This window comes from Amblyomma maculatum, chromosome 2, assembly GCF_055883805.1.
Source record: "Amblyomma maculatum isolate TAMU_Amacu chromosome 2, ASM5588380v1, whole genome shotgun sequence".
Classification (NCBI taxonomy): domain Eukaryota; kingdom Metazoa; phylum Arthropoda; class Arachnida; order Ixodida; family Ixodidae; genus Amblyomma; species Amblyomma maculatum.
In genome coordinates this window covers 45,145,678-45,170,750 of record NC_139345.1, presented here as the reverse complement: position 1 = coordinate 45,170,750, position 25,073 = coordinate 45,145,678, and the positions used below count along the sequence as shown (strand labels likewise).

Here is a 25,073-nt window from a genome sequence, read left to right as displayed (position 1 = left end):
TTTGAGTTCTCACGATGAACGCCTGTCTGTTTCTTCAGCTCAGAAACGGCCTCCTCGCCGAGATTATTTTCTTCATCGCTTATTGGATCCCCTTATGCGAAAAATCTTCGGTGCTGTAACCATAGTAAAATTCAGTTACTGCAAGTTTTCATCTCGTGACTTTCTTTTAGGCCTTTTAAGTTTTAACAGGGGTTGCACATGCGTGATTGGTGGACGGCTACAGCCGCTGGGGTATTTGAGAGCTAACCGGTTTACACGTGAAATCGAGTAATTCTATCATTTGAAAAAGATGGCGCGGGGGGGTGATACAGCCAAACGTGAAATTAAATTGGTGGAAAAAAAATCAAGTGGCATTGCAGAGATTCTGTGAGCTATCATCATAGCTATCCTGCTGTCTTCAATAACGGGATATGGTAAAAGGTATTGTTCTCCAGAAAATTCGGCGCCAGCTTTCTTAGCGAAAACTCGCAGGCATCTGCTGGCTTGTTGGATCTTGCACGTGACATCGGTGGGCAACAATTGGTCGATAGGATGTCATGAGTCAACATGACATGGCTGAGTTGGCAGGGGCTTCCACAGCGGAGCTAAAGCAGTGCTTACATAGCGTCGTAGTCTAGTTAGATAGTGGGCGCAAAATGTGGTTTCAGCATAACGTGCAAGCTCAGGACTGTAAGCTGAGTCAGGCCGAGTGGAAAGGCACTACTATTTGCTCCTAAAGCTACTTGATTATATCACTAGGCGCGGCGAAACGACAAGGAAAACTTCGGCGCAAGTTGCTTGTGTGGCTCGCTGGAAACGCTGCAATCTGCTTCCCCTGAGATTTCCGTACCAAACTCGGAAAACTTAGCGTCCAAATAAAACAACAAAATGGCTTCTGCAAGGATCTAATAACGCGTCAAGCTTATTTTAATTTTCTGAAAGTTCTCCTCGGTGACAATGCATTTAAGGTACCTTACTGCTTAGAGCTATTGCGCAGGTGCAAGGCTATATGCATATGTGGATTGTGCATTGTTAGATTTTAACGTCTCGATGCAACCCAAGCTATGAGGATGCTGTATAGGAAGGCTACGCTATAATGCAGACCATAGGAGGTTTTCAACGTTGGATACTTTTGAAAGCACATTTGGAGAATTCAGGGATCGTAGAACACAAACGCTGTTCTGCGTGACTTGAACCAACAATATAAAAACGCTGCAAACAACAGCAGCTGAGAAAAAGGCAAGTGGCGCTCCTCACAGCGATTTTTACATTCCGCCTAATTAGGTAGCTATTATTAATGGCGCCTTTTTAACGTTCACTATCAGAACTAGGGCTTTTTTTTAAGCTGCTGAGAGAGTTAAGAAATAACCGTTTCAGTTTTTTCTACCAGAGAACCTCCTGCGCGGCCGCGTTTAAATGACTTCCGCAAACTACGAAAACAAATATGACAGGTAGGTAGGTAGCAACTTTAATGATTAAAAAAAAAAAGAACCAAGTGAGGGGGGGGGGGGTAAAGGGAAGTGAGGGAGCAGGACGACGATGGGCCCTCAGGCCGCTCTAGATGGCCGCGCACTTTTGAGCTTCGGCGGATCCTCGGGCCCAGCTCACTGTCAGAAGCTGTACCTCCGGCAGCGAGCTGCGCAGAGCAGCCTCCCATCGCTCCTGATGTCTTGGCCCTTGCCACGGGGGCTTGGGTTTGTTCGGGCAGTTCAGGAAGACGTGAGTAAAGTCGGCTCTGGTGCTAGGACACAAGTGGAAGTGAGGAGAGGTTTCGCCACGGTTTATAATAGAGAGAAGGAAAGGGGTCATGACTGTGGCCGTCTGAAGTCAGCGCCAGAAAGCCTGGTCGCTTTTGCGAAGAGATTTATGCGGAGGAGGTTACAGCAGGCGGGAATTTCTATAAAACACGGTGAGGTCGTGGTAGTCAAGAAGCCGATCTCTGGCACTGCGAGACGAAGGCAGCAGGTCGCTCTCAGCCCGGTTGACGAGTGCTCGGGGTTGGGAGTTAGCGGCCGTGTTGCCTGGGTGTTCGCTGTGCGCAGGTACCCAGAGGAGGGTGATGAGGTGGTTCGGTGGAGGGGATGATGCTAGAATGTTTGCGGCCGGGGAGTGGATTTTGCGATGGGCATAATTACTAATTGCTGTTTTGGAGTCTGAGAAGATATACTCAGCAGAGGAGTGTGTGATTGCTAGGGCAATTGCTGCTTCTTCAGCTTGCAGGGAATCCTGCAAATTTAGAATGGACGCACTGACTATCGTGTTGTGGAATCCATCCACGACGGCTAATGCGAAAGCTGGTCGGTTTGAATATTCGGCCGCGTCTACGTAAACTGCCGGAGCGCCAGGAGGGTAGTGCTTGTGCAAAGCCTTGGCTCTAGCTTTCCGTCTCTCACGATTATGCTCCGGGTGGGTATTTTTGGGAAGAGGCGGAATGTAAAGATTGTTCCTAACAGCGGTGGGAGGATTGCGCGTGGCCGAGGTATGACCGGGTAGGTTTATCCCAATTCGGCGCAGAAGAATTTGGCCGGTTTCGGTATGTGAGAGTCTGTGGTACTGACTAATGAGGTGAGCTTCAACCAACTCTCCTAAGGTGTTGTGAACCCCTAGTTAAAGTAGTTTTGCAGTAGGCGTTGATTCAGGGAGGAGAAGAGCGCTTTTGTAAGCTGTGCGGATAAGTCTGCTGAGTTGCTCGGTCTCCGTGGGTGTGAGGTAGAGGTAAGGGATGTAGTAGGTGATCCTGCATAGGCAAAATGCTTGAATGAGGCGACGTGTGTCTCTTCCCTCATGCCGCGATGGCGATTGGCGATACGCTTAATTAGTGAGGCTGTATTCAAAATGGCAGCACGGATTAGTTTTATGGTCTCGGCGTTGGAGCCGTTGTCAGAAATACTGAGACTTAAAATTTTGATTCTATTGACCCTGCGGATGGGGGTGCCGTTTAATGTGACTTGAATATTAGGGGGGTTCCATTCTTTTAGGTCCGTGACTATGAGCTCAGATTTAGCTGCCGAGCAGCTTAGACAACTGCTGCTTGCATACGTAGCAACTGTGTCAGCGGCCAGCTGAAGTTTGGATTCTATTTCGCCATGGTTGCCGGTATTGACCCAGATGGTGATGTCATCCGCATACAAGGAGTGGTAGATGGAAGGAATTTTGTCAAGTTCCCTCGCTAACGGGATAAGAGTAATGTCAAAAAGAAATGGGGACAAAACTGCTGCCTTGGACGTTCCCTTACTGCCTAGCGTGAAAGGGCAAGTTTTTACTGTGCCTAATTGTAGGCAGACGGATCGGTTGCTGAGAAAGGCAGCAACATAGTCATGCGTGCGAGAGTCCACGTTTAGGTCGCTCAGTGATTGTAAAATGGAGGAGTGGGCAACACTATCAAAGGCCTTCGTCAGGTCCAATGCAAGGATAGCTCCGGTGATGTGAGGGAAAACGGGATTGAGCACATCCTCCTTAAGTTGTAACATGACGTTTTGAGTTGACAGGCCCGCGCGGAAGCCAAGCATGGTGGTGGGGAAGAGCTGGCTTTGCTCCATGTATCGGTTAATATGACAACTGCATTAGCATGGCTAAGCCAATGGAGACTAGGTTTGGTAACGCTTCTGTTTTCACTTAGGTTTTGGGTGGCGACATACCCCCCCAATCACTTTGCAGTATTCTAGTTGATTGTGTGGAAATTCGCGCTACAATGATATAAAGCTCGCTTTAACCGAGCCATCCGAACGTGTACGGACGGGCTAGAAGAAGCAGCGTCCGACTCCTGATCTAATATTTCAGGCAGCTGGTTCACACAGACAAATTTCGGCAAAATCGGGGAATAGATGCTTTAGTGCTTTAAGGAAAAAAACACATGCTTGCGTTTACACGCTGCAATACTGTACCGCTCGAAATGCATTTTAAGAGAACGAAACCTGCGCGCTGACCTGAGAGAAGTGCACGGCGGTCGCTCAATTCGATGGGCTGCATACTGATATAAAAAGATTTGCGGAGGGCAGTAAAGAGCTAGTCCGCGTGCTGAGAATGCAAAATCACTAAGGATTTATGGTCAGTTTTGTTCCGAGGTTCATGTCCACAGGTCATTAGTCACGGCCCGCGCTTTCCATGTTCCAGAAGAATGCGCTGACGCACTTTTATGCCTGCACTGACCGCAGCATCGGCTGTGCATTTTGAGACGGCGAGCACACCGAGCACGCACGCTTTGTTTATAAAAACCCGTTTGGCAGCGCGTTTGGCAGTGCTACAATACGTTGGTGCGTCGCCGTGGTGGGTAACTTGTTAGGGCATACGATTGCTGGTCCCGAGGTCGTGGGTTCGATCCGTGCAGTGACGGCCTCTTTCAATAAAGGCTAAAAGCAAGGTGCCCGTGTACTGTGGGACGTCAGTACACGCTGGTCACCATGGGGAGCAGAAATCTTCGGGACATTCCACTGCGGCGTCTCTCAAAGCTGGAGTTGCCTTGGGTCGTTAAAATCCATACAATCCAACAAAACGAGATGTCAGATAAAGGGCACAGTAGCGCATTCTGTTTCATAGTTCAGGGGCGTTCCTTAAAAACTGAAAAAAGGACAATGTAGGCAAGCGATTTTTTCGTATAAATGAATTGATTTTTTTTTTTCTGATTTCGCTATTCTTGGCAAGAAAGCGCACAAGACCTTAAAGTGTATGTATTAAAATGTTCCATAATTTATCTCAACAAAGCAACATAATCATCGGAATGTAAGAAATATTCCTAGGAATGCCACTTAAAGAAAAACCATATAGATGTTTTCCCCCAATTGCGGTGCAATGTGTTTTTTTTTTTTTATTACTCAGCCAAATTTACTTGAAACACACTATAGAAATATGCGCGGAAGCTGCCATTTCCAGCCATAGAGAGATGCAAATATTCTCCCTTTTCTCACTTGTAACGCATATCAAATTGGAAATAAAATGAACAATCATACAATTCGAAAATCCTGGGCGACAATTATTTGTTTATTTTTTCCCATTCGGTGTGTAGAACACTGATATGAAAGCTAGTTAATTCAAACTGTTTTACGTGAGCACTGAAATATATGAGACATGCATTAAGCTGAGCTCGAAGGTGCAGTTTTCATTACATGCTGCCATACACAGTGGCGTAATAGCAACACTCAGCCCGGTGGTAACGCCAGTAACGACTTTCAGAGTTCAACACAGACAAAAAGAACGTGGGAATATTGAATAACCAATTAAACTTTCTAAACTTTCAAGGCAAGCGACCATTAAAGTAAGAGTCATTTTCGGGTGACTTAAGGAAATGGCATATACAGAGGATAAGAATGCACTCTCTTTAGTTTTCTGTGCGTTCAAGGTATCTTATGCGGCACATGTTTCGCATCGTTTTGTTCAAGAACGAGGGTAAAAACAGTTGCTTCAATCTTTCTACCCCCTCCGCCCTCCGCCCCCTTCTCTCCTCTCACGGTGTGTGAACCATCCGAAGTTTTTATATAACTGATCCAGGCCACCAACATTCTTCCGTGGAACTTCAGTTTTGTAATAGCGGTACACAGCCAGAAATATAGCGTATAGGCGCAATAATCAGCATCCCAGAATGCGAGTGAATCTGCAAAGACTTAATCACAGATTCACCGAAGTCGACGCAGATTTTATAGGCTGAGACGGGAGGTGGAAAGGTCTGCGCAAGACAACTCTTCGCCTGTCATTGCCGCAAGCGCCTTGAGAATTCCGGCGGATAACGTCCTTGAATCAGGGCCAAGCTCGACCCAATTCTTTGCTTCATTTATTTTTTCCAGTGCCGCTGCGAAGCCAGATTTCGATCGAATGGGTCTGGGTGTGTGTGTATGTGTGCGGGCGCCTTGGGATCTGCGAGGAATGAAGATGGCCAGAACAGTGGTGCGTAGGTGCGTGCCTTTGCCAGCCCGGCTCATGCGACTGCCAGAAGATAAGGATAAGCCGCAGAGAACATGATGAGCAAGAGAAAGGAGGAAGAGAGCGAGAAAAAAAAAAAGCTGGCCTGAGCGGCGCAGCAAGGGAAGAAAAGGGAGTCTCAAGGCTGCCGACTCGACTATATCCATTGGCGTAGAGGCAAGGGATGCATTACGGGATACAATTGAGTGCTAGGCCGCTTCCGGATAAGAGCCGAAATCTTCTTCTGCGGCGCTAGTCGGAGAAGGGAGTCGGGCGGGATCGTGTTCAGAAAGGGCTTGGCAGGAGTCTTTGCGTTCACGAAGTCGGCGCGTCGTCGCTCAGGCGGAGGCGACAATTTGGGAGCGGAGAGGAGCTCAACTGCGAGGCCCGGGCGGACGCCAGAGCCCCCGACTTCCTTGATGCGGATTTGCCGGCGGGTGGCGCTACCTTTCGAAGACTTCCCTACTCGCTAAGGTGCCAAAGTGGTTTGCGCTAGAAACGAAGCGAAAGTGACGCACTGCCACCGCTTCCGATTCGGCTGCACAGAGTATCACGGCATTGGCGAAGCATGTTAGAGGCAAATCCCACGATCGGTGCCAGGTCCGACGTTAACAGCAGCGTCATGTTGACAAAAAGGAAATAAGAGGATTCTGCGAAGGGAAGTTTAGATATATAACGCGTTCATTCGATCACTACCTCTCGGCTTTAGCTCTTCAGAGAGCGGATACTTCAAAGACAATTCTGGCGATCCTTCAGGATTAAACTTTGCTTTTGAGGGAGTGCAGGAAGATGATATGTTTATTCTATCCACGACAGGAAGATGAGTTTAAGTCGCCGGGGCAGAATGTGCTATCACAAAATATAAAATATATATCTTGTTCATTGCACTACACCGGAAGAATTCGTTCAATGTAGATGCTTTATAAAGAGCCTTTAGCACTTTTTAAGAATTGCGTCGGCTAGAGAGTATTCTAAAAAATGCAATAAAAACTAATCTCTTTAAAAATTCCAGAAATAAAAGAAGACACCAGTGATGAAAATTGAGCGACGATTTACGCGGAAAGCAATAAAATAGCAGCCACGCCAAGAACCGTATGTCAAGTCAGGAAAGGCTCAACAAATGCTTCGTTCAGCACCATGTGGTACCTATTTTAGAAAAAAATATGAGTTTTTTTCGTTTTTTCGTCTCGTAACTGTAAGGACAAGCATCAATACCTCCAAGTAAGCACGTATAGTGTGGAGTCGGTGTCACAATGGACTTTCACTTCAAGACGTCCATTCACTTTTCCACCATTACGCTACCAGTTATAAAGCACAGCTATATTCAAGCAAAAAAAAAAAAACACTTACAATACAAAAAGTACAAAACTATGGACTATCTGTTGCCAGATAAAACAAAACGCCTCACAGTACCAAGGAAAGGCTATAAAAATTGGTATTACTTATGCACATAAACTAACTTTATGTACCCATGCACATTAGCCCAGTCAAAGGTGTTACGCATGTCGCACATGAGTTTTGTTTAAGCTTATTTCAATTAAAGGACACACAGTACTCAGTGTTAAGTTGCTGCACATCAAAATATGCAAGTCGAGGCTCCCGTAATGACACCCATCCATGTTCAAGGGCAAGAAAGGAAGCACCGAGGCTCAAGATCATAAGTGAATGCTTCAATGCAAGAAGTTATGCACAGGCTACTAATTACAAGACAGAAGAAAGGGCTTGCAAACAGGCTTTTCGTTGCCAGAAATTGCTCACCTAAGCTGAACACATGTTGCTTGAACAGAAGTCTGCCGTCTATGCTGCCACGCTGTGAGAGGAAGTCCCATTTTGCAGCATGAGATTGAGAAACTTTCGCCAGCGCAGAAGTATAATGGTATCTCACGGACAGAATGTTGAATCGAATCCTAACTAAAGGTCAAAGGGGAATATTGCTCCCGAGGGAAAAGCACACCTCAAATAGACATTTTTACCTGCACCTGAGTTCTGTATTCCTCAGGCAAACTTTCAAAGGGTTCAGAACACGAGTCTTTCGCTGGAGATAGATTAACCGCTTTCGTTTCAAAATAATACATGAAATTTTCTCTACCACTCACGACCGTGATTTCAGTAATATTTTAGATTTTTTTTAGGATACACGAGATGTTTCAATGGAACCAATAAGGGATATTTAAAAAACGAGACATACTAGTATGCTTTCTGTTCAGGTTGAATGAACGGTACGGTACGGTGGACATTACCTACACGACAGAATAACAATAGAAAGACGATGAATTAACGGAAATTATCTAACCAACTGTCTCAATTTTGTCTTTAGAGCACATAATTAATCGATGAAGTTGAAGGCTGAGTAAATTAAGACCAGCCAAGTTTTTAAATTTTGAGGTTCTTCATCGTAGTTCGAGGTGCAAAATGCAAAAAAAAGAACAAAAGAAAAAAAAAAGATCGGTTTTGCAATTTTCAAGTTAGCTTTTCCGTGCTACGGGCTGGAATTTACGCACTTTATGAACTTATCATCGCTTAGCTGATTCCAGGGACGGTGCCAAGCGCTTATATGCCAAATTAGTAACGTTTACTGCGGTAAGGCCAGCTTTTAATGCTATCAAAGGCATAATTTCACCATTTGAGATTTCCAACCTCAGTGCTGACAGAAATTTCATAAACATTAATCACTTCAAATGATGGAAGCTTGTAGTTTCGCGATTTAATGTTTCGTTCTAAAATAAAGAATAAATTCACTAGTTTTATTCCCCACTTATAAAAATTTCACTTAGCTTAACAAATTTTTTAAGTATATATTAAATTGTGTGTCATTATCGTACATTGCCGCGCAAATTATGCTCGCTTTGCCACGTAATCCAACTAAACAAACCTGAACGGCGGGTCTTTCTCAGCTTTTTCAAGAAACTTCTGCTGTGAAAAATTTTAAGCAGCCCGTATAATCTGCTTGGAATGGCACTGATTGAGGGATAAATGTTAGGCTAAAGGAGGCGATTTGAAAGCTTGTTTCATACAGACATTTTACGCAGAGGACTAATCATTTATCCTTGTCCACTCAAGGGCAGCCATGAAAATGCAAGCTGAGGCAAATTTCGCAAAACCCTCACAATTGAGGTAATCTCCGTCCTCGTCTAGGCCCTGGTTCAGCTGTATAGTTTTCAGTTGCGGCCATGGAACTGTGCTTACTGGATGCCAATGTGTAATTACTCCCCTGTTACAAATCTTCCCCTTTGCGAATTGTTCCGGTGAACACATCAAACTATAAGCGTTAGGAATCGAACAATATAATTTTACTTTCCCGTCCGCTTATCTCCCACATTAGAGATTTCTTTTTAACCCACCACAAAATTCACAAATTTCGGACACGCCAGCTCGCGTACGGAGGCCCCTCAAGTATCGAATGCGGCAGCTCTGTGCAGTAATCCTCCTTTCGGCAGCATATATGTAGTACATCGCTTGTTTTAACGCGGCTGTGCGAAAAGGCCCCTTCTGAAGAAAATCGTCATCGGCGTTATTGGCATCGGCACTATGTGATTGTGAGGGAAAAATCACCGGCTCGCCTCGAAGCATGCCCTTACCAGATCTAGCAGGCAGTTATTGGCAGGTGACATATCCGTGCATTCAATACTCTTCAGGCTGTGTGATGTCACGAGACCACATGACGTGTTCAAGCTGGCAGGCGCTGCGACCCGGTCTTCGCCCTTGAGATATGGATCCAGCCTTCCAGCATTCCCTTGGATAGAGAGCAACGCACGCTGCCTTGAGCCATGCAGACACGTTCGTGCGACTTGGTTAAACGGGGCTTTATACCTGTCTTATCATACCCTTGAAGGTGGAGATTCATTGTCAACGCAGTAAGTAGTCCAAAAGCACTCACCCACCCATGCCTCTCGTCAAGTTCATCCTGTGTGTTATAGGCACTAAGAAGACTCGTTAGTTACTATAGTAATTCAGAGACAACCTCGAATTCCGTGCTTTGCAGCGGACGTTGGGAAAGGACAAGGAAAAGAAAGCCATTGCATCGCCGTGGATAGCCACCCTGGTGAACCAACGTGATAAGCGGTAGCGCCAACGCGAGTCGCGCAGTGTCGAAAAAAAGTAAAGAAAAACATGCCGACGAGTTAGCGTCAAGAAGCTCTGGCAACGGAAGCACAAGAAATAAAGAAAAAAAGAGAAAAGGCTAATTAGCAGCTCACTTTTGAACCAAGCCTAGCAAGCTAAACCGAGATAAGCCATACTTTCGCCTAAAACCGTAGTTCCATGATTTGATATTGGCATTACCCCTTCAATCCCTCCCACCTTAAAAGCCTTGCCTCAATGCTAAACCAAGTCTTGCATGCTAAATCGAGATAAGCCATTCTTTCGCACTATTAACTTGATTAGTCCGAGCTAAGTCCTGCTAGTGTTCTTTTTTAACGTTTCGCTATAAACAAGGGCTTGTGTGTTGACGTGGTGACTTCATACGAGCAAGAATGTAATCTGTTGAGGGCGTAAAAGTATACGCAAGAAAAAAAAAAGAAATCACTGTGTGGCATTATTTGAGGGCCGACGGGAAAGCAGTGAAGTAGGGACGCTCGCTATGGAGAGAATTTCAATATCAGGGAAACCGTTAAACTAGCTAGAAGCTGCTTGCTTTTCCTTTACAACTGCAGGCAAGGAATGAAAAAGGGAAGGACGGAAAAGGAGTGCGGGTCAAGACTACGCAATTTTATTAATGTTTGTGTATAAAGATCGCTGTACTAAAGATTGGCATTCAGTATTGCTTGATAACTTAAAACACCAGCTAAATATTGAGATTGTAATGAATATTTAAAGATTTATGGTGTAATCGAGGAATGTATAAAATATTGACATTAGAGTTTGTTCAAAACCTCAAACGTGAGCACTGCGACAAGATGCTGGCCAGCGTATGTCTAGAGGATCAAAAACATCTGGTTTAAAGGGTGAGAGGCGGAACCGTCTCATATTGTTTCCTGAAGAGATGATTCCAGCCGCAATTTCTTTCTCAACGATAAGCTTTTTCCTAAGTTTCAATTGAAGCTTTTCGGCGCAGGAAAAAATTAAGGCGCTCGTGTACTCGCGATGTCAGTGCATGTACGAGAACCCCAGGCGGTAGAAATTTGCGGTGCCCTCCACTACGGCGTCTTTCATAACCTCAGTCGCATTGGGACGTTAAGCCGGATAAATCAAGCCAACCAAAATCTACTGTTAAATTTTTGTCTTCGACAATATTGATTAAGGTGCCTACTTTAATTAACTCTCCACTTATATTTCTGGTCTTGCGTACAGGATTTCCACCTGTAAAACAACAATGTGGCCTTCCTCGCCAACCGCTATTTTGACGCAATAAACCGCGTTATATACTCTCACTCAGTTTCTTTGTAAGCAGGGGTGGACAGCATGTAATGATTGCAATACCATAATTATGAAGCCATTTACGTGCAATTCTGCTGAACTCTTTCTATTCGTTCATCTCACAACTGCCATGACAGCGAAGGCGCGGAACTATAGTTAGTGCAGAAAAATCAAAATTAGGCGCTGCTCTAATTAACTTATTGTATTGCCCAGCCCTGTGCGTTGATAACGAAACCCAGTACAAATACAAACTATTACAGAAATAGGCCTGTCGCTATTAAAGACGGTTGTGCATAAAACTATTTTCATTTTAATATGAGCCCGTTTATGTTCTGACCAGTGTTTACCAATAAATAGAGCATCGCACTTAAGCAGGCTTTTCTGCTCCAAAAAAAATCGTATTTTGATAAATATAGACTCGGTACATAACAACGCTGCCAATCCCTTCTGAGCGTGGCACAATAGCGTGAAAATGTGTTCTCACGCTCTCTGCTTTACTTGCAACAAAAAACTCGCGCAACGATACATAACTGCTCTTGTGTCTCGTTAGAGCGATAACGCTAGTAAGGTATTTTTTTTTTACAGCGAGACGCTGAAAATAGCGTCTGAATGTGCGAAGCACGTATACGCAACGATGCAGGTGACGTGGTTCGGAGTGTGCCGATTCTCCTTGGGATAGTTAGCGGAGCACCCCTGTACTTTGGGGTGTCAATTTATTACAAATGGCTAACAGCAAAATTAAAGTTTCGTCTCAGCGATGTGATGCTGACGTGGTTGTTTTCAATCCATAGGAAGGGGATGAGAGGGAGGGCGTATGATCACTGCTAGCTCCCACATGAACCTGTTTGTGCGCGATCTCTTCTATTTTGACTTGCAAGAATTATGTTTATGTTTCTTACTCACTTGTTAATGATAAAAATGTTTGCTTTACCCGCTAATAAATTTTTTTTTCGGGGCTTCATGTAAAGCAACCGACCATTCATGGTTCCTTAGAGCTTCAGCAAGCAGCAAAATTTTTAATGAGATAAGGTGGATAATTAGGCTTGTTGGTTTTGGCATATAAATATTGCTGTACCACAATACACCGCAAGGACAAAGCACGAGAGGAGACTCACACACAACGCTGTTTTCATCTCCAGCAGCAAAACTTTTAATGAGATAAGGTGGATAATTAGGCTTGTTGGTTTTGACATATAAATATTGCTGTACCACAATACACCGATAGGACAAAGCACGAGAGGAGACTCACACACAACGCTGTTTTCATCTCCTCTCGTTCTCTGTTCTTGTCGTGTGTAGTTTTAATGAGATCTTTTATCTCTTTTAGCAAGTACTTTGTTTTTCACTAACTTACCATAAGGCATACTATAAAACGTAATGCAAACCGTTTTCTGCTAGAAAATGGAGAAGACTTTTGCTTTTAGAGTTGTCCATTAGCCACGTTTTGTGGAAATCCTCCCCACTCGTCGCCGATAGTCCTACTTTCTGAGGAATCCATGTCCTTGATGCCCTCGTCCCTACATTAGTCACATCAGGTGGCGAACATCCCCCTCTGCAGCCGGTGGGGAACATTTCGGGCAGGTATTTCCAGCTTTAGAATAATTTTATCTCTAAAAGTTGTAGTCTTTAAAAATTCTGAGCCCGTGGATGCGGTATAGAACCCCGATGGAGCGCACCGTTCTCCAGTTCCTTATAAATGCTGCTTTATTTTTCGTTGTGTGTTTTGTTTCCCATTGCTGGCCCTCAACATGGTTTCCCTCGGCTATACAATTTCAATACTATTTCCATCTCTTCTTGAAAAGAAGCAGAGTTCCGACAAGTTAAATACCAAACATATTTACTTCTTATAGTTATAAAATAGATTTGAGATGTTTTAAATTATTCAATTATGATTAATAACATTTATTGCATGCAAAAAAAGATACGTTGATTGCCGGTTGTAACATTTCAATCTGGTTTATGTAAACAATTTCAAACACATCATCGATGTTTTCTTTTTATTTGCACGTGGTTGCCAATTATGGGACGAAAAGTAAAATACATCGCAGTATGCAGCCAAAATTGTTTTATCAAAACCGCCTATATCAACTCACCCTGTATTTTTGCACCCGCATATGGTACTAAAATTCAGTGAGAATGGCATCAGGTGACTGTTGCACTTTCAAGTGGGGTTACGCTTAACTACCTGCTTTCTATGCTCTCCTAAATTGACATTATATTGAGGCAGTATTTTACTGCCTCTAATGACCGCTGCAACGCCAATGCAAGCTAGCGCTTTTTATGAAATTATAAACCAAATAAAATGAAAATAAATTAAGATATTATACCTTTCTCATGATGCAGTCACAAGGCAGAACAGTAGTAATTATTTTCTTGCTTCTGCCTGTCCAACGTTTAATGATTTGTTTAAAAGATTCATATTTAAGTTATCAATAACATTGTAATAGCAGACACTATATGCAGGTAAGGAATTGAATAGATATCGTGTTCACAAATACTGCCTCCCGAAGCAGCATTTAAAAAAACGGAAGAGGCTGCCCTAGAGACAAGAGCATAACACGGAAGCCCACGCATTGAAAAACAATTTGCCTCTATCAATGGCGTCAAGAGGAGGCCGACGGAAAGGTCGCACGAGAATCTGATCAAGCAAGAGATCCTATCATTCTGCGCCGCGCAAAACCCGCGGCAAGCTCTCTTCCCTGCTGCAAGCTGCTCAAGGTCTGCAGGCACGCGAGCCTCTCCGTCGCCACAACAAAAAAGCTGCGCAACCAGCACTGCGCTAACGGCATCTTAAAGGAGATATACGAGCGACTAAACAGATTGCGCGTGGCTCCCCCCTTCCCCTTTCACCCCCTTCCAGTCCCCATACCTCTCCCTTCCAAGTCTGTCCTTTCGTTACACCACATGTTTTGAACTAAGGGAAAAGCGAAGCGACCATGTTGCAAATTTCTAAACAAGGAAGAGCGCCCCGTCCTTTTGTAGTGGTCGGCTTGATTTTACTTTCTTTTTCATTTTTTTTCACTTTGCCCATCTTTTGTGTCACATGGAGGACAGACGAGAACAGAAAGTCTTTGCCGTCCGCAGTTATTTTGCAGCCTGAAAGAAGAAGAAAGACGAGAAGAGCTGTGTAACCGGTGTGCAGGAAGGCTTTTGGGCGCACTGCGGACGATGAAGAGACGCTGAGGAACGCGGCCAAGAGGAGGGCGTTCCCCCGAAAAGAGGAGAGTAGAGGAACGTGTCCGTTCAGAGACGGTGGCGAGAGGCGGCGTGAGAGTGCGATAGCAACGAAGAAGACGGGCGGTCTCGCTGCGAGAGAGGAGGAGGGCTCAGGGGAAAGAGGAGGAAGTGACTGCACCGAAATGGGTAATGCGAGTGTTATTGATGACGTTTCCCAGGGCCCAGCTCAAAGCAGATAAACGAAATTTATCACCCAGCGCGCCGGGAAAAAGAGGAGGGCAGCTGTGAAGGAAGAAGGAAGGGGGGGTACGGCAGCGATGGCGAGACGGACGACGACGACGTGCAGGGAACGCGGTGTAAGGTGGCAAACTGGGACACGACTGAACGGAGGAACGATGGATACGGGAAGAGAAGGGAATCTCGACTGGGGAAAGGGGGAAGCGACTGCACTGCAACGACGAAGCCGACGTAGTTGGGGTAAAAGTGAAGCTGTCGGAGAGACCCGTGCTGAAGGGAATGGAGGCCTTGCGCGGTGAGTGAGTGGAAAGGCTGCAATAGGGGAGAGAGAGCAAAAAAGGGCTAGGAGAAGCGCCAGCAGCCAGCCGCCTTAACCCAAGACAAATGAAGCGAAGCGTCGGCCGATCTCCTGCACGGTGCTGCGATGTCGCTTTCGGTTGTCTCATCTCTCGGCCCTTGCTTCGTCGTCACTCGGGCAAAACGAAAAGAATTAGAAAGAGGAGAAAGACAAACGGGCGAGGGAGAGCGGCAAGGAGAAGCTGTCGGTGTCAACTGCATGTGTCAGGCAAGGCAGCAGCTCGTAGCGCACTGCGTCGCCTAACGTGGCACTCCCACACTCCCTCCACGTATCCTACCAGCAGCCACCACCCACGGCGGCGTACTTTGATGCCTTGCCTTCTTGTTTGTTCATTCTGGCCGCACGATTCTTTTCTTTTGGAGAGCAGGGTATCTGATGCCATCGTTGGCATGAATAGATTGCCCCTGGGCGCTGGCTCCGGTTGCCGACCTAGGGCACGCGCGAGAAATGTCATTGATCCTCGAGTGTTGCAAAAACAATATCAGCGACGAAGCTTATTCACATCACTGAGAAGGCGTATTGAACCCGATTTGCGTTTCTGCGCTTCGGGGAAGACGGCTTTCGTCTGGGCCCCGTCCACGTACAAGCTAGCTGGGAGCGGATGACTCTACTTATTTTGTGTTTGTAGATGACGCCTAGAACTTGGGCCAGAGCTAGAGGAGCCAGTTGCATATGTCGAAACCTGTCTGGTACTCCTCCGTGTCTGAGAATTCGGGAGTTCTGTGTGAGCCTACAATTTCGCCAGGTAATCCATTATGTTCGTCATTCTGTCGCGAGGGAGTACTGGTTGCTCGCTGCGCAACCGCAGTTATTTGGCGCAGCCACAGAACGAATGTGAGCACCTATTAGCACACTCATTTGTCACAGTGAAAATGTTTTTCTTCATGTCCCACAGAGGGTTTCTTCCCACCCAGGGTAACTGAATGCTGAGATTGAGCTATATTCTGATTTTAGTAACGTTCTCCGTCAAGTATTGGCTGATGCGCAAGCGTTGTCAAGAAAGGGCATCGTAAAGGCAACATTAAGATTACATTATTCCGCTGCACCATAAACTGATTCGGGATTTTTGTGTTGTTCAGTGCTTGTTTGCGATGGCCAGTTTATGAGGTTGCCGCAACTACAATAATATAGAGTGAAACTTGTTTGGACTATGGTAGATGGGTTGAGAATCGCACCAGCGTTTGTACTACACGTATATAATAGGCATGCGTACGAAGTTCTGGAATCAAGTTTTTTTACTAAGAGTGCAAAAGTTCGCCCTAAAATACGCTTTTCTTCATGTCGCAAGTTAAAATGCGCTTACTATCTTACTTTACGTAGGTGTCCCTATCTTACTTTACGTAGGTGTCCTCAGCCTTTTTATAGTTCCGTTAATTCTCTTCCTGCACATAAAAATAAATATGACTACTTGCTTCAATATTATGATCTATCAAAGTATATTCATTAATAATCCTAACGGAAAATAGAGGGATAAGTTTCAAACAAACCGGACTCATTTCGATCTATTCTCAGATTCTTGTTATTCAGTGACAGAGATCAGCGCGAGTCAAAGAACGCATTTTATGTTGCCCATATAGGCCACATCCGTTTCTTCCTTCTGGATTATCTGAATTTTTACAAGGAGCGTGTCAAAGGTTAACAACCAGCAGACGCGTTACGGCAGGAATGATAATAAGAAAAATCGTAAAACGCGCACTCTTTGCTTATACGTCTGACACTGTCATCTATACACCTCCTCTCTATTTCGCTTCCTTGTATTCACCACGCACGCCTGGTAAGAGAGGCCAAACAGACAGGACATGAGGGAAAGCGCGTCACAGCACGATGCCCGTCCAGCGTTGTCCCAAATAAAACCGGGATGATTGGACCGGCGGACGTCGCGCCTCGCGCAGTCAGTGGCGTCAGTAGCGGAGCCGCCGTTCTCTGCACCGGCAGCCAACCGAGACGACTCCAAATAACAGCATTCCTTCTCCCTGGCGAGCGCCATCGAGTGCGTGACATTTTTATTTCATTAGCCCTACACCTTTCTCGCTGCGAGGGCTACCGGCTCACGATCGCACAAGCACGTACATAAAGTTACTCAATCTAGCGGCCATCCAACGAGGAGGGACAGGAAGAAGAGGAAAAGGAGGAAAGGAATACACGGCCGGCGTCAAAAGCAAGGAAAAGGTAACAGAGCAGGGAACAGCGAACGAAAGTAGCACGGGCAAGCGGGTCACAGCCTCATCACCCGGAAATGACGCCATTTCCGCCCAACGAACGGCCTCCTACACGGCATCACCGCGCCTATAGCCTACTCCACACTTGTCTCGGAAGGTTTGTTTGTGTGCCTGCCGTTTCTCCGGCTTCCACGCCTCGTGTGACGACGGCCATTTTGTTGATTAACAATTTGTGTCGGCGCGGTTGGCCACCGGCATTGCCGGCTTTGGCTCGAACGAGCTTGCTTGTTTACCGGGGCGGCAGCCGTCGTCAGTGCAGTGGTCCGGGCCGTCGTCTCCTTCGCTCACCAACCTCCTTGTTGAGGACAAGAAAGCAGCAGCGCGCCTTCACATACACGGTGGCGCCCCCTCAGGGAGTAGGAAGGCTGGATGACACGCCTGCATGCCCGCCAAATAGAGCGCAAAGGAAAAAAAAATTCCCTTTTTTTCTTCTTGGGCGCCACTTGGCCTGCCTTGAGGCTGCGTGGCTAAGAGTGCGTGATGTGTGAAACCAGGCCGTCCTCAATTGGCCGCAGGTGCACGCCGCTGTCACCATTTTTTTCTCACCGCGCTCCATGCCACTCTCTGCAAGTTTTATTTGTTTTACTGTCTACCATAACCTGCTGTGAACAGTTATCATATTTCCCTTACTCCCAAACATCGCCTCGAGGAAACGTAGTATAAGAAACTATTACGCGTAATCATAATGATGCGCTGTTCACAACTGTCTGACACGCCGTCGCGACCAACGCTTTTATCACTCGCATCTTGCGGCGTCCTTCCTGTCAGACGTGCTCGCTCTTTCTACTCACTTGATCACCGTCTTACTTCTTGCGAACATTTCAGCTGAAAGCGTAGCCTGGGGGGAAGCCACCGTCCAATTCTGGATCGCCTCTTGCTGGTCGCCCTTACTCCTCTTCCCCCCCCCCCCCCCCCCATCACAAAGACAATGGCGTCCGCGCAAGATGTGTCGAGGTACACTCGGAATTGCCCTCTGAACTTCGAAGCCCACGAATGTAACAATGTCGCGCAGAGAGAAAGCATTAGGGTCAAAATTGCACGTCGGATGAAAAGGAAGCATTGCAGCTGTGGTAAGGGCGTATCTGGAGTTACGTCGTTCATGAAACATGCGTTGCGCAAGCTCCTCCTCTGCAGCTCATTGGGGCTCTAACGACAAGTTCTTGGCAAGCACCTTTTCTTCTTTCTGTGATTAGCGTAACAGCTAGTTCCCACGTCTGATGCCTTCGTATCTTCGTGGCCTATTAAACAATGCTGGAGCCACTAAAATATATAAAAAAAAAACGGAACAAATAACTATATGTCTGCGAAAATAACATCTCTGGTTCAGGCCTGTCGGTAGATGGGCCGGCGAAAAAGCAAGAAGGGCATGTAACTGGAGGAGACGGTGGCGAAACAGTGTGAGCGCGGCACTTGATACGGCCGCGGGGCGAGCTGTCATTAGCAGCGCTGCAGATAAGCGCTAAGCGGCTATCGGATGCGGGCTGCCGAGGGGACGTTGCCTTCGAGCAGCGATTAGTGAAAGGAGCCGCCAGCCACCCTAAGAGGCGAGCGGAAGGGAAAAGTCGATGATATCGTGATTATTCCCGCCACGTAGTGGTTACCCTAGCTGCTTCGATTACCCGCTCCAGGAAAAGGCTATCGATGTTCCAGCTAAAAGGGGTCGAGCTCGTATTTAGTCTAGTTATACCAGAGACTCACTCAATGAGCTTTTGACTACGGCAGCCTTAGTTTGCCAAAGGTAAATAAAGCGAAGATCTTGCCCTCACGTATTTCCGATTTAATTTAACAGCAAGCTTTACGAAGGTAATGTAATGAATACTTTTGGGAAACGGAAAGAACATTGTGTACTAAAGAATAACTCCGCGTAGCTCTAAATGCTCCATGTCCGCAGATGGTCGATCACCTGTTCCTAGGGGCGACTTTGTTCGCATTCGTTGCACCCGCTTGCTGCCCCCAGCTCTGCCAGGCTAATAGCAACCAAGCTCAACCATATGGTTGTCGAAACTGATCGTCGCGCATTCTGGGGTTTATCCTGTTGAGGAACAAAACGAATCTAGCTACTGACAAGATCTACTAAGAGGAGATGAAAGCTACACGAAGTTAAAAATGTCAAATTTTATTTAAAAAAAAAACTGTTTTGCAGGTATTCGGCAAAAACAATTGGGAAAAAAAAAAACAGGTTTTTAGCAGACGCTTCCTCACATATTGACCTCCCTTACCAGCACGGCCTCCACATATTGGACTTTCCGTGAGCATTTCATGCGCTTTCCACTCTAGTAAAGGCTTCAGTTTTCATGGCTCATTTTGGTTCGCATCCAGTACAACAAGATCCTTGTCACGCAGCTGGACTGGTTTCGGTGACGACAAGATGACTAGCGTCGGTGCACCTTATAAACCGGTCTGCCCGGGTGTCAGAGTTTCTTGCTGTGACCTTGAAGGAAAGCTGGCATGCTGCACTTGTGCCACCATGGACACCGTAGTCGTTGTGGGCAGGTATAAGGTACTTGGGGCGAGACGGCAATACAGAAACACTTTTCGAAGGTATGGAGGGGCAATAATGCGCTGCTTCATTTCGAAAAGATCGTTTTTTTTTTCTTCGCTATGAAGGTACCGATATACCGTTTCAGCCAACAGCACATATATAAGCAGCTGCCTAGGGAATCTTGTAAAAAATATCTCATTCTGGTTGGTAGAGAAGAGTGGACGTTGATCGATAGTGCGCGCTCGATTTCCATTATTCTGGAGCTGTCTCATTTCTGCTTCTGTGAGGAAAGGTTGCATATGTGTCAATGATTACAGTAGTCGCTAACGGTGCATGAAAGAAAATATAATTTAGAAAGCTCACGGAATTTCAACAAACGAAAGTTCTGCCACCTGCAAAGTGGCTTCATGAATATATTCCCAGAAATAACTCCATGTTGCACTACTCAGTGTGAACACGACTTTCACTCGCTAGCAGTAGGAGAGGTTTCCGCTTTCTATATACATGTCTCTTGTTTGCCGTTAAAATTCTGTACGCAAGAGCCGCGGCACGATGGGAGAAAGCACTTGACGCGTGCTGATGACTTTCTCGAGATGCGAACACAGGTTCGAAAACCACAGTGGTGAAAACGCATCTGCAGACATCAATGAAAACGTTTGTTTTCGAAAATTCTATCAAAATATCCGAAGTGTTTTAACGACAACATCTTTCATTTTTTAACTCGCTTCAGGGAGTGCCTCTTAAGAACTAAAAATTGACTTCGTCTGTGTGCTGTATTTGACCAGCAAGAGGCAAGGACATCTCCTATTTTGATATGGTAAATTTTATGATCATTTTGACTCTAACTGGTGTTTTGCTGCATTTTGCAATTTATAACCACGTTAGAACATTTTTTAAACAACAAATAACGTTTCTCTGTAACATTTATTTTTTCAAAAAAATTGACAATTTCTGTTGTTGGTGGGATCTTCTCTCATGACGAATATGGCATTCATTTTGGCTCAGAGGAATGAAACTTCCATAGAAGCAATTGTCCCCCCTTGAGAAGCCAGCGTCAATTCGTTTCATAGTGACCGGAGGAAACCCGTAATAAAAAGTTGCATCTTTATCCTGGCAACGATATCAAGGTGAAGATAAACTAGTCATAGAGCGTGCTTTGAGCCACAGCAGTTGAAAAAAGAGGACTTTCGAGTGCCGGCGTCAGCGTCGTGTGTGTTTTCTCTATCTTTGTCTTGTGACCCTGCGCTGTTTTATATGACGAGGCTAAGATAATTTGATCAATGCAGCAGCTTTTTGCCCTGCGTATACGTGCGTAGGAAACTATTGTTTTATTTTCTTCCAGTCGCAAGGTGCACTGATTTAGTTGAAACCAACACTAGCGAGAGTTTACTACCCCTGAATCAGACACTCTTCAATACAGACCGAGGCTCCGGCTTTCTTTCTCTATGGCACGAGTGGCTTTTTTCATACCCACCGTCTGTTGCTGTCGACATCACGGAAAAAACAAGTTGAAACGAAAACTCTAGTGTTGAAAAAAAAAAAATCATTTGCCTTTCGTTAATGTTCTGAGGAGGCAGCAGGGGAGAGCGAGAGCCCTGGATGACGACTCGCTACTGCATAGAATAGTGTGAATATTTTATGCAAGCGTATCGAGCGGAAATCATCCCCCATCCCCCCCTCCATAAACAAAAGAGGTTTTGTGTATAAGTCAGCAAAAATCCTACTCATTCACACACCTGTACGTTCCAAGCTCTTCATCGGTGTACTCTAGATTGGTAACTTATTTCAGCTTCACGTTTTGTGCGCACAAAATGAAGATATAAGGCAAATGTTTTTCTCATACTTTTACGTTTTTGTTGCACGTCATTCTTTTTCGCAAGTAGAGCGTTTTGTGTATCTGCTTCTTATGCAACTATGTGTGGAGTTACATTATCCTCTGAACTCCAAATGACATAAATACTGGATTCGCCTGTCGGGGTGCAGAAGAAAACATGTCTTCATGACTCTTTGTTCAACCCTACCAGCGTTGCGGTGACTACGGCGTACTTTGTTTTGTATGTGCCTATGATAATAATCGATTCTCATCAAATTGCATAACTTCTGAATAACCTCCAGAAACCTCCAAATAACATTCGCAAAACTGAATCATTGAAAAGTTAGTTTTCATTTTTGATTCTTGATTTAAGTCACCAGCCTTTTTTTCTCTAGCTACATCCGACATTTATTGATGTTTTGCACTATATGAAGAATTAACTAAAGTCTTGAATACTGATTCACCAAAACTGATTGCTAGATTTAAAGAAACTATAAGCATACATTTGTCTACAGCTTTACTCTCAATGAAGGGGTTAACTTTCTTGAGTGCCTTTTAATTCCGTTCAGAAACACAACAAAGCTTCGTTAATTTTTGTTGCTTTTTTAGTTTTCGCTGACATGTCTGAATGTAAACAAATGAATGTGGACATAGATAAAAAACGGCATGAGCCTTCCTACGCAATGTGGCTTCAATAAAAATTTGTTCCTAAAAAGCCAAAATCTCGAAAACCGCAGTTAGAGTACCTTGTAGAGACGATTTGATTTCTTTGCGCAGTGTATGTGTTGGGAAGCATGGGTCCCATGGATAACAATGGCATGTATTATGTATTCCAGTTTCAAGTTTATATTGTATTACTCGTGTTGTTTTTCTTTGCTCTATGTCGCAGTTCCTCTCTTCTTTAGTTTTCTGAGCTCGGGTGACTGGCTAATTTTATGCTAATTTTGTTATTACAACCGGTTGATTGTGCTTCTTTGTGCGATTTCTTTTCTTCCCTGTTCGTAAATAACCTAGTTTTGTGCTCAGTATTATTCGAGCTCCTGCTATTAAGCCTGTACATATGCAGGGTGCAGAACCTCGTGAAATCAGGGAGTGAGTAATAACTTTATTGAGTGCCCGACAGAGTTTAGCGCCACTGCTCGTCAAGCTGGTTTGAACTTCTTTTCTTGTATCCTCTGCCTTTCTTTCCCCTAAAACAAAAACTGTTTTGAATTAATCTTGACTGAAAGTAAGATTCCCTCACGTAGACGCGAAGGAAAAAAAATCGATTACAGATCTGCTCAGTTCTGCCCGTATGTTTATTGTTTATGAGCTTCCTTAGCGCCTGCGTAATAAGTTGCATTTGCTCTCGTTGTCAAACGGTGCGAGGAAAAGGGTTTATTTGATTTTTTTTGTCGTCTTCACTATACACTGTATCATACAAAGGCCGCAAAAAATCTCTAACGTGGTTTTGCTAGACTTCCTCTGGACAGGTTACTCTCATATTTGCTAAGATGCCCTTTGGCCCTAATTTCCTTCTCAAATATACTTACCCGCTGTTTTCGAACGAAGTCTGGAGCGCCGAAAACAAGCATAATATCGAAGAAAGGGTTCCGGAAGAAGAAGAGACTCGTAACCTCGGCACATGCGCGGAACGAGGACGGCTGGAGCCAGTTAGGCAGCCGGTTCGATGAAGCCGAGGAAAGTGAGAGAGGAGGAAGTGCGACTCAGCAGATGAACAAATTTCGATAACGTTGATCTCGCCGCTGTCGATAATCGGATTGCCCTCTTCAAGAGAGGAGAGAGAAAAAATAAATGAATGAAAAGCAGGCAAACAGACTCTGTGAGAAATGAGTGTGACATTGGTTTTTTTTCTGTTCTTTTCAACCCTGCAGAAAATTGGCGACGCTGCCAGTAGCAAATTAGTGGGCGCCGCATCCAGACTCTGTTGACATGGCCATTTCCGCCCAAGTCCCTGAAAAGGTCTAAGAAAGGGTTTGTTGTGTTCATCAAAAGCATTCTTATTCGGTTATACCGACCCGAGGGTGCGTGGAGAGGGAACGAACACAAAGGAAAAAAAAAAAAAGCAAACGCTGTTGTGGACGGGAATCGGTAATGGGCAATTAATCATGAAGCTACTCCTTGGCGCACTGGGCCTATGAAGCCGCGAGATTGCGCTTTTCCTTGTCATGCATACTGTGCACAAACCCAGCATCCAAGTCTCATTTATTCGAGGGTTTTCAGAAGTCCGCTGTGCCCACGCTTTCTTATTATTCTTTCGCCACCGGTTTTCTACATCCATGGTAGAAATGTATTTCCACTTGTAGCTAGTAAGGTCAACCTTAAACGTCACCATTAACGTTTAATGTAATTAATGTATCCATTATTCCAATTCCGTTAATCCTACCCCACGATGATAGCTTACTACTTGCCAGTTGTTCTCAGTTATACATCTTTTAAGTATAAATTCGGCCTGTATTTGCGCAAATTAAAGAAAAGCATTAAAAAGCGCCGATTTATTGATGAAAAAAATGTCTTCTCTCTCTGAGGCATTGCATTTTCTTTTATCTTCCCTAGGTGAGTCTAGAAGTCTGTTCTTTTTTATTTTGGCAGTATGTAAAAACTGCTGTAGCTTTATGATCAACTCTCAGTGTATTCATTAATTTTCTATATCTGTATAGTTGTTATACTGCGGTTTGAAGTAGTCAATTAGTTTGTTAGATAATTTTTTGGTCTAATCCGTGTTACAATTATATTAAGCCGCTAGAGGAATGCATGCCTGCTGTTGAAAGTATTGACTTCATGTATAGGCAAGGAGCAAAAGTAGGGGCATTGTTCATAAAGGAGCCTTCGTGCACAATTTCCCTTAGGGCACTCTCACTTCACGTCCGCACCCATTCCATTTCTAGTTCTGTCTTCGATCTAACCTCTTCTATTCCGACGGTCCTGTTCAATACGCTAATATAGACAATGCTCATTCCCCTCTTCTGCCCCCCCGTATAGACCCTACAACCCATCCACTTCGGTCTTCTCTGAGAACTCGTCGTTGTCGTATACAACAGCTGAAAAACTAGCTTGCCTTCGCCACCGCTTAACGAGCTTTCTTAAATAAAGTCTCTCTCTTTTTCCGCTTGTAAGCACCCAGATTGCAAAAGCAATAATTTAGCGTGTAGCCACATAGAACACTTGCTATTACTGGCTTCAAGGAGCAATCATTTATGTGTTATTTCTTTGGTTACCAAATTATGTTATCTGCTCTTGGTGAGTATAAGTCTGGCGGATGTGAACAACAAGAAGACTCCAGTGTACAGGACAGATAAAGATAATCACACACAAAGAAAACAGAGGCCTCTACTGTAGTTACGTCCGAGCGTAGAGGAGAATACGCGCACAAAGAGGACACGAACGCATGCTCTAACGAAAGTGAGAACTCATAATAAATTATAAACGGCAACGCTTACAAGGAGTCTTTTCTTCTTTGTCCGGCGAGGGTATGGTTCATTCATAAAATAAAAAAAGACTGTTTGACAGTCAGTGACAACAAATATATATAGAGTAGGCATGTGCTGCGGCTAATGCGAT

The 25,073-nt window shown here is 44.9% G+C and overlaps 1 long non-coding RNA gene and 1 pseudogene across 4 annotated transcripts in view; both read right to left on the bottom strand.

Moving 5' to 3' along the window:
• LOC146198548 (uncharacterized) overlaps nucleotides 1-25,073 on the bottom strand; it is a 407,190-nt gene that overhangs the window by 290,032 nt on the left and 92,085 nt on the right. The window lies entirely within an intron of this gene.
• Nucleotides 1,537-3,518, bottom strand: LOC146198550 (uncharacterized; annotated as a pseudogene).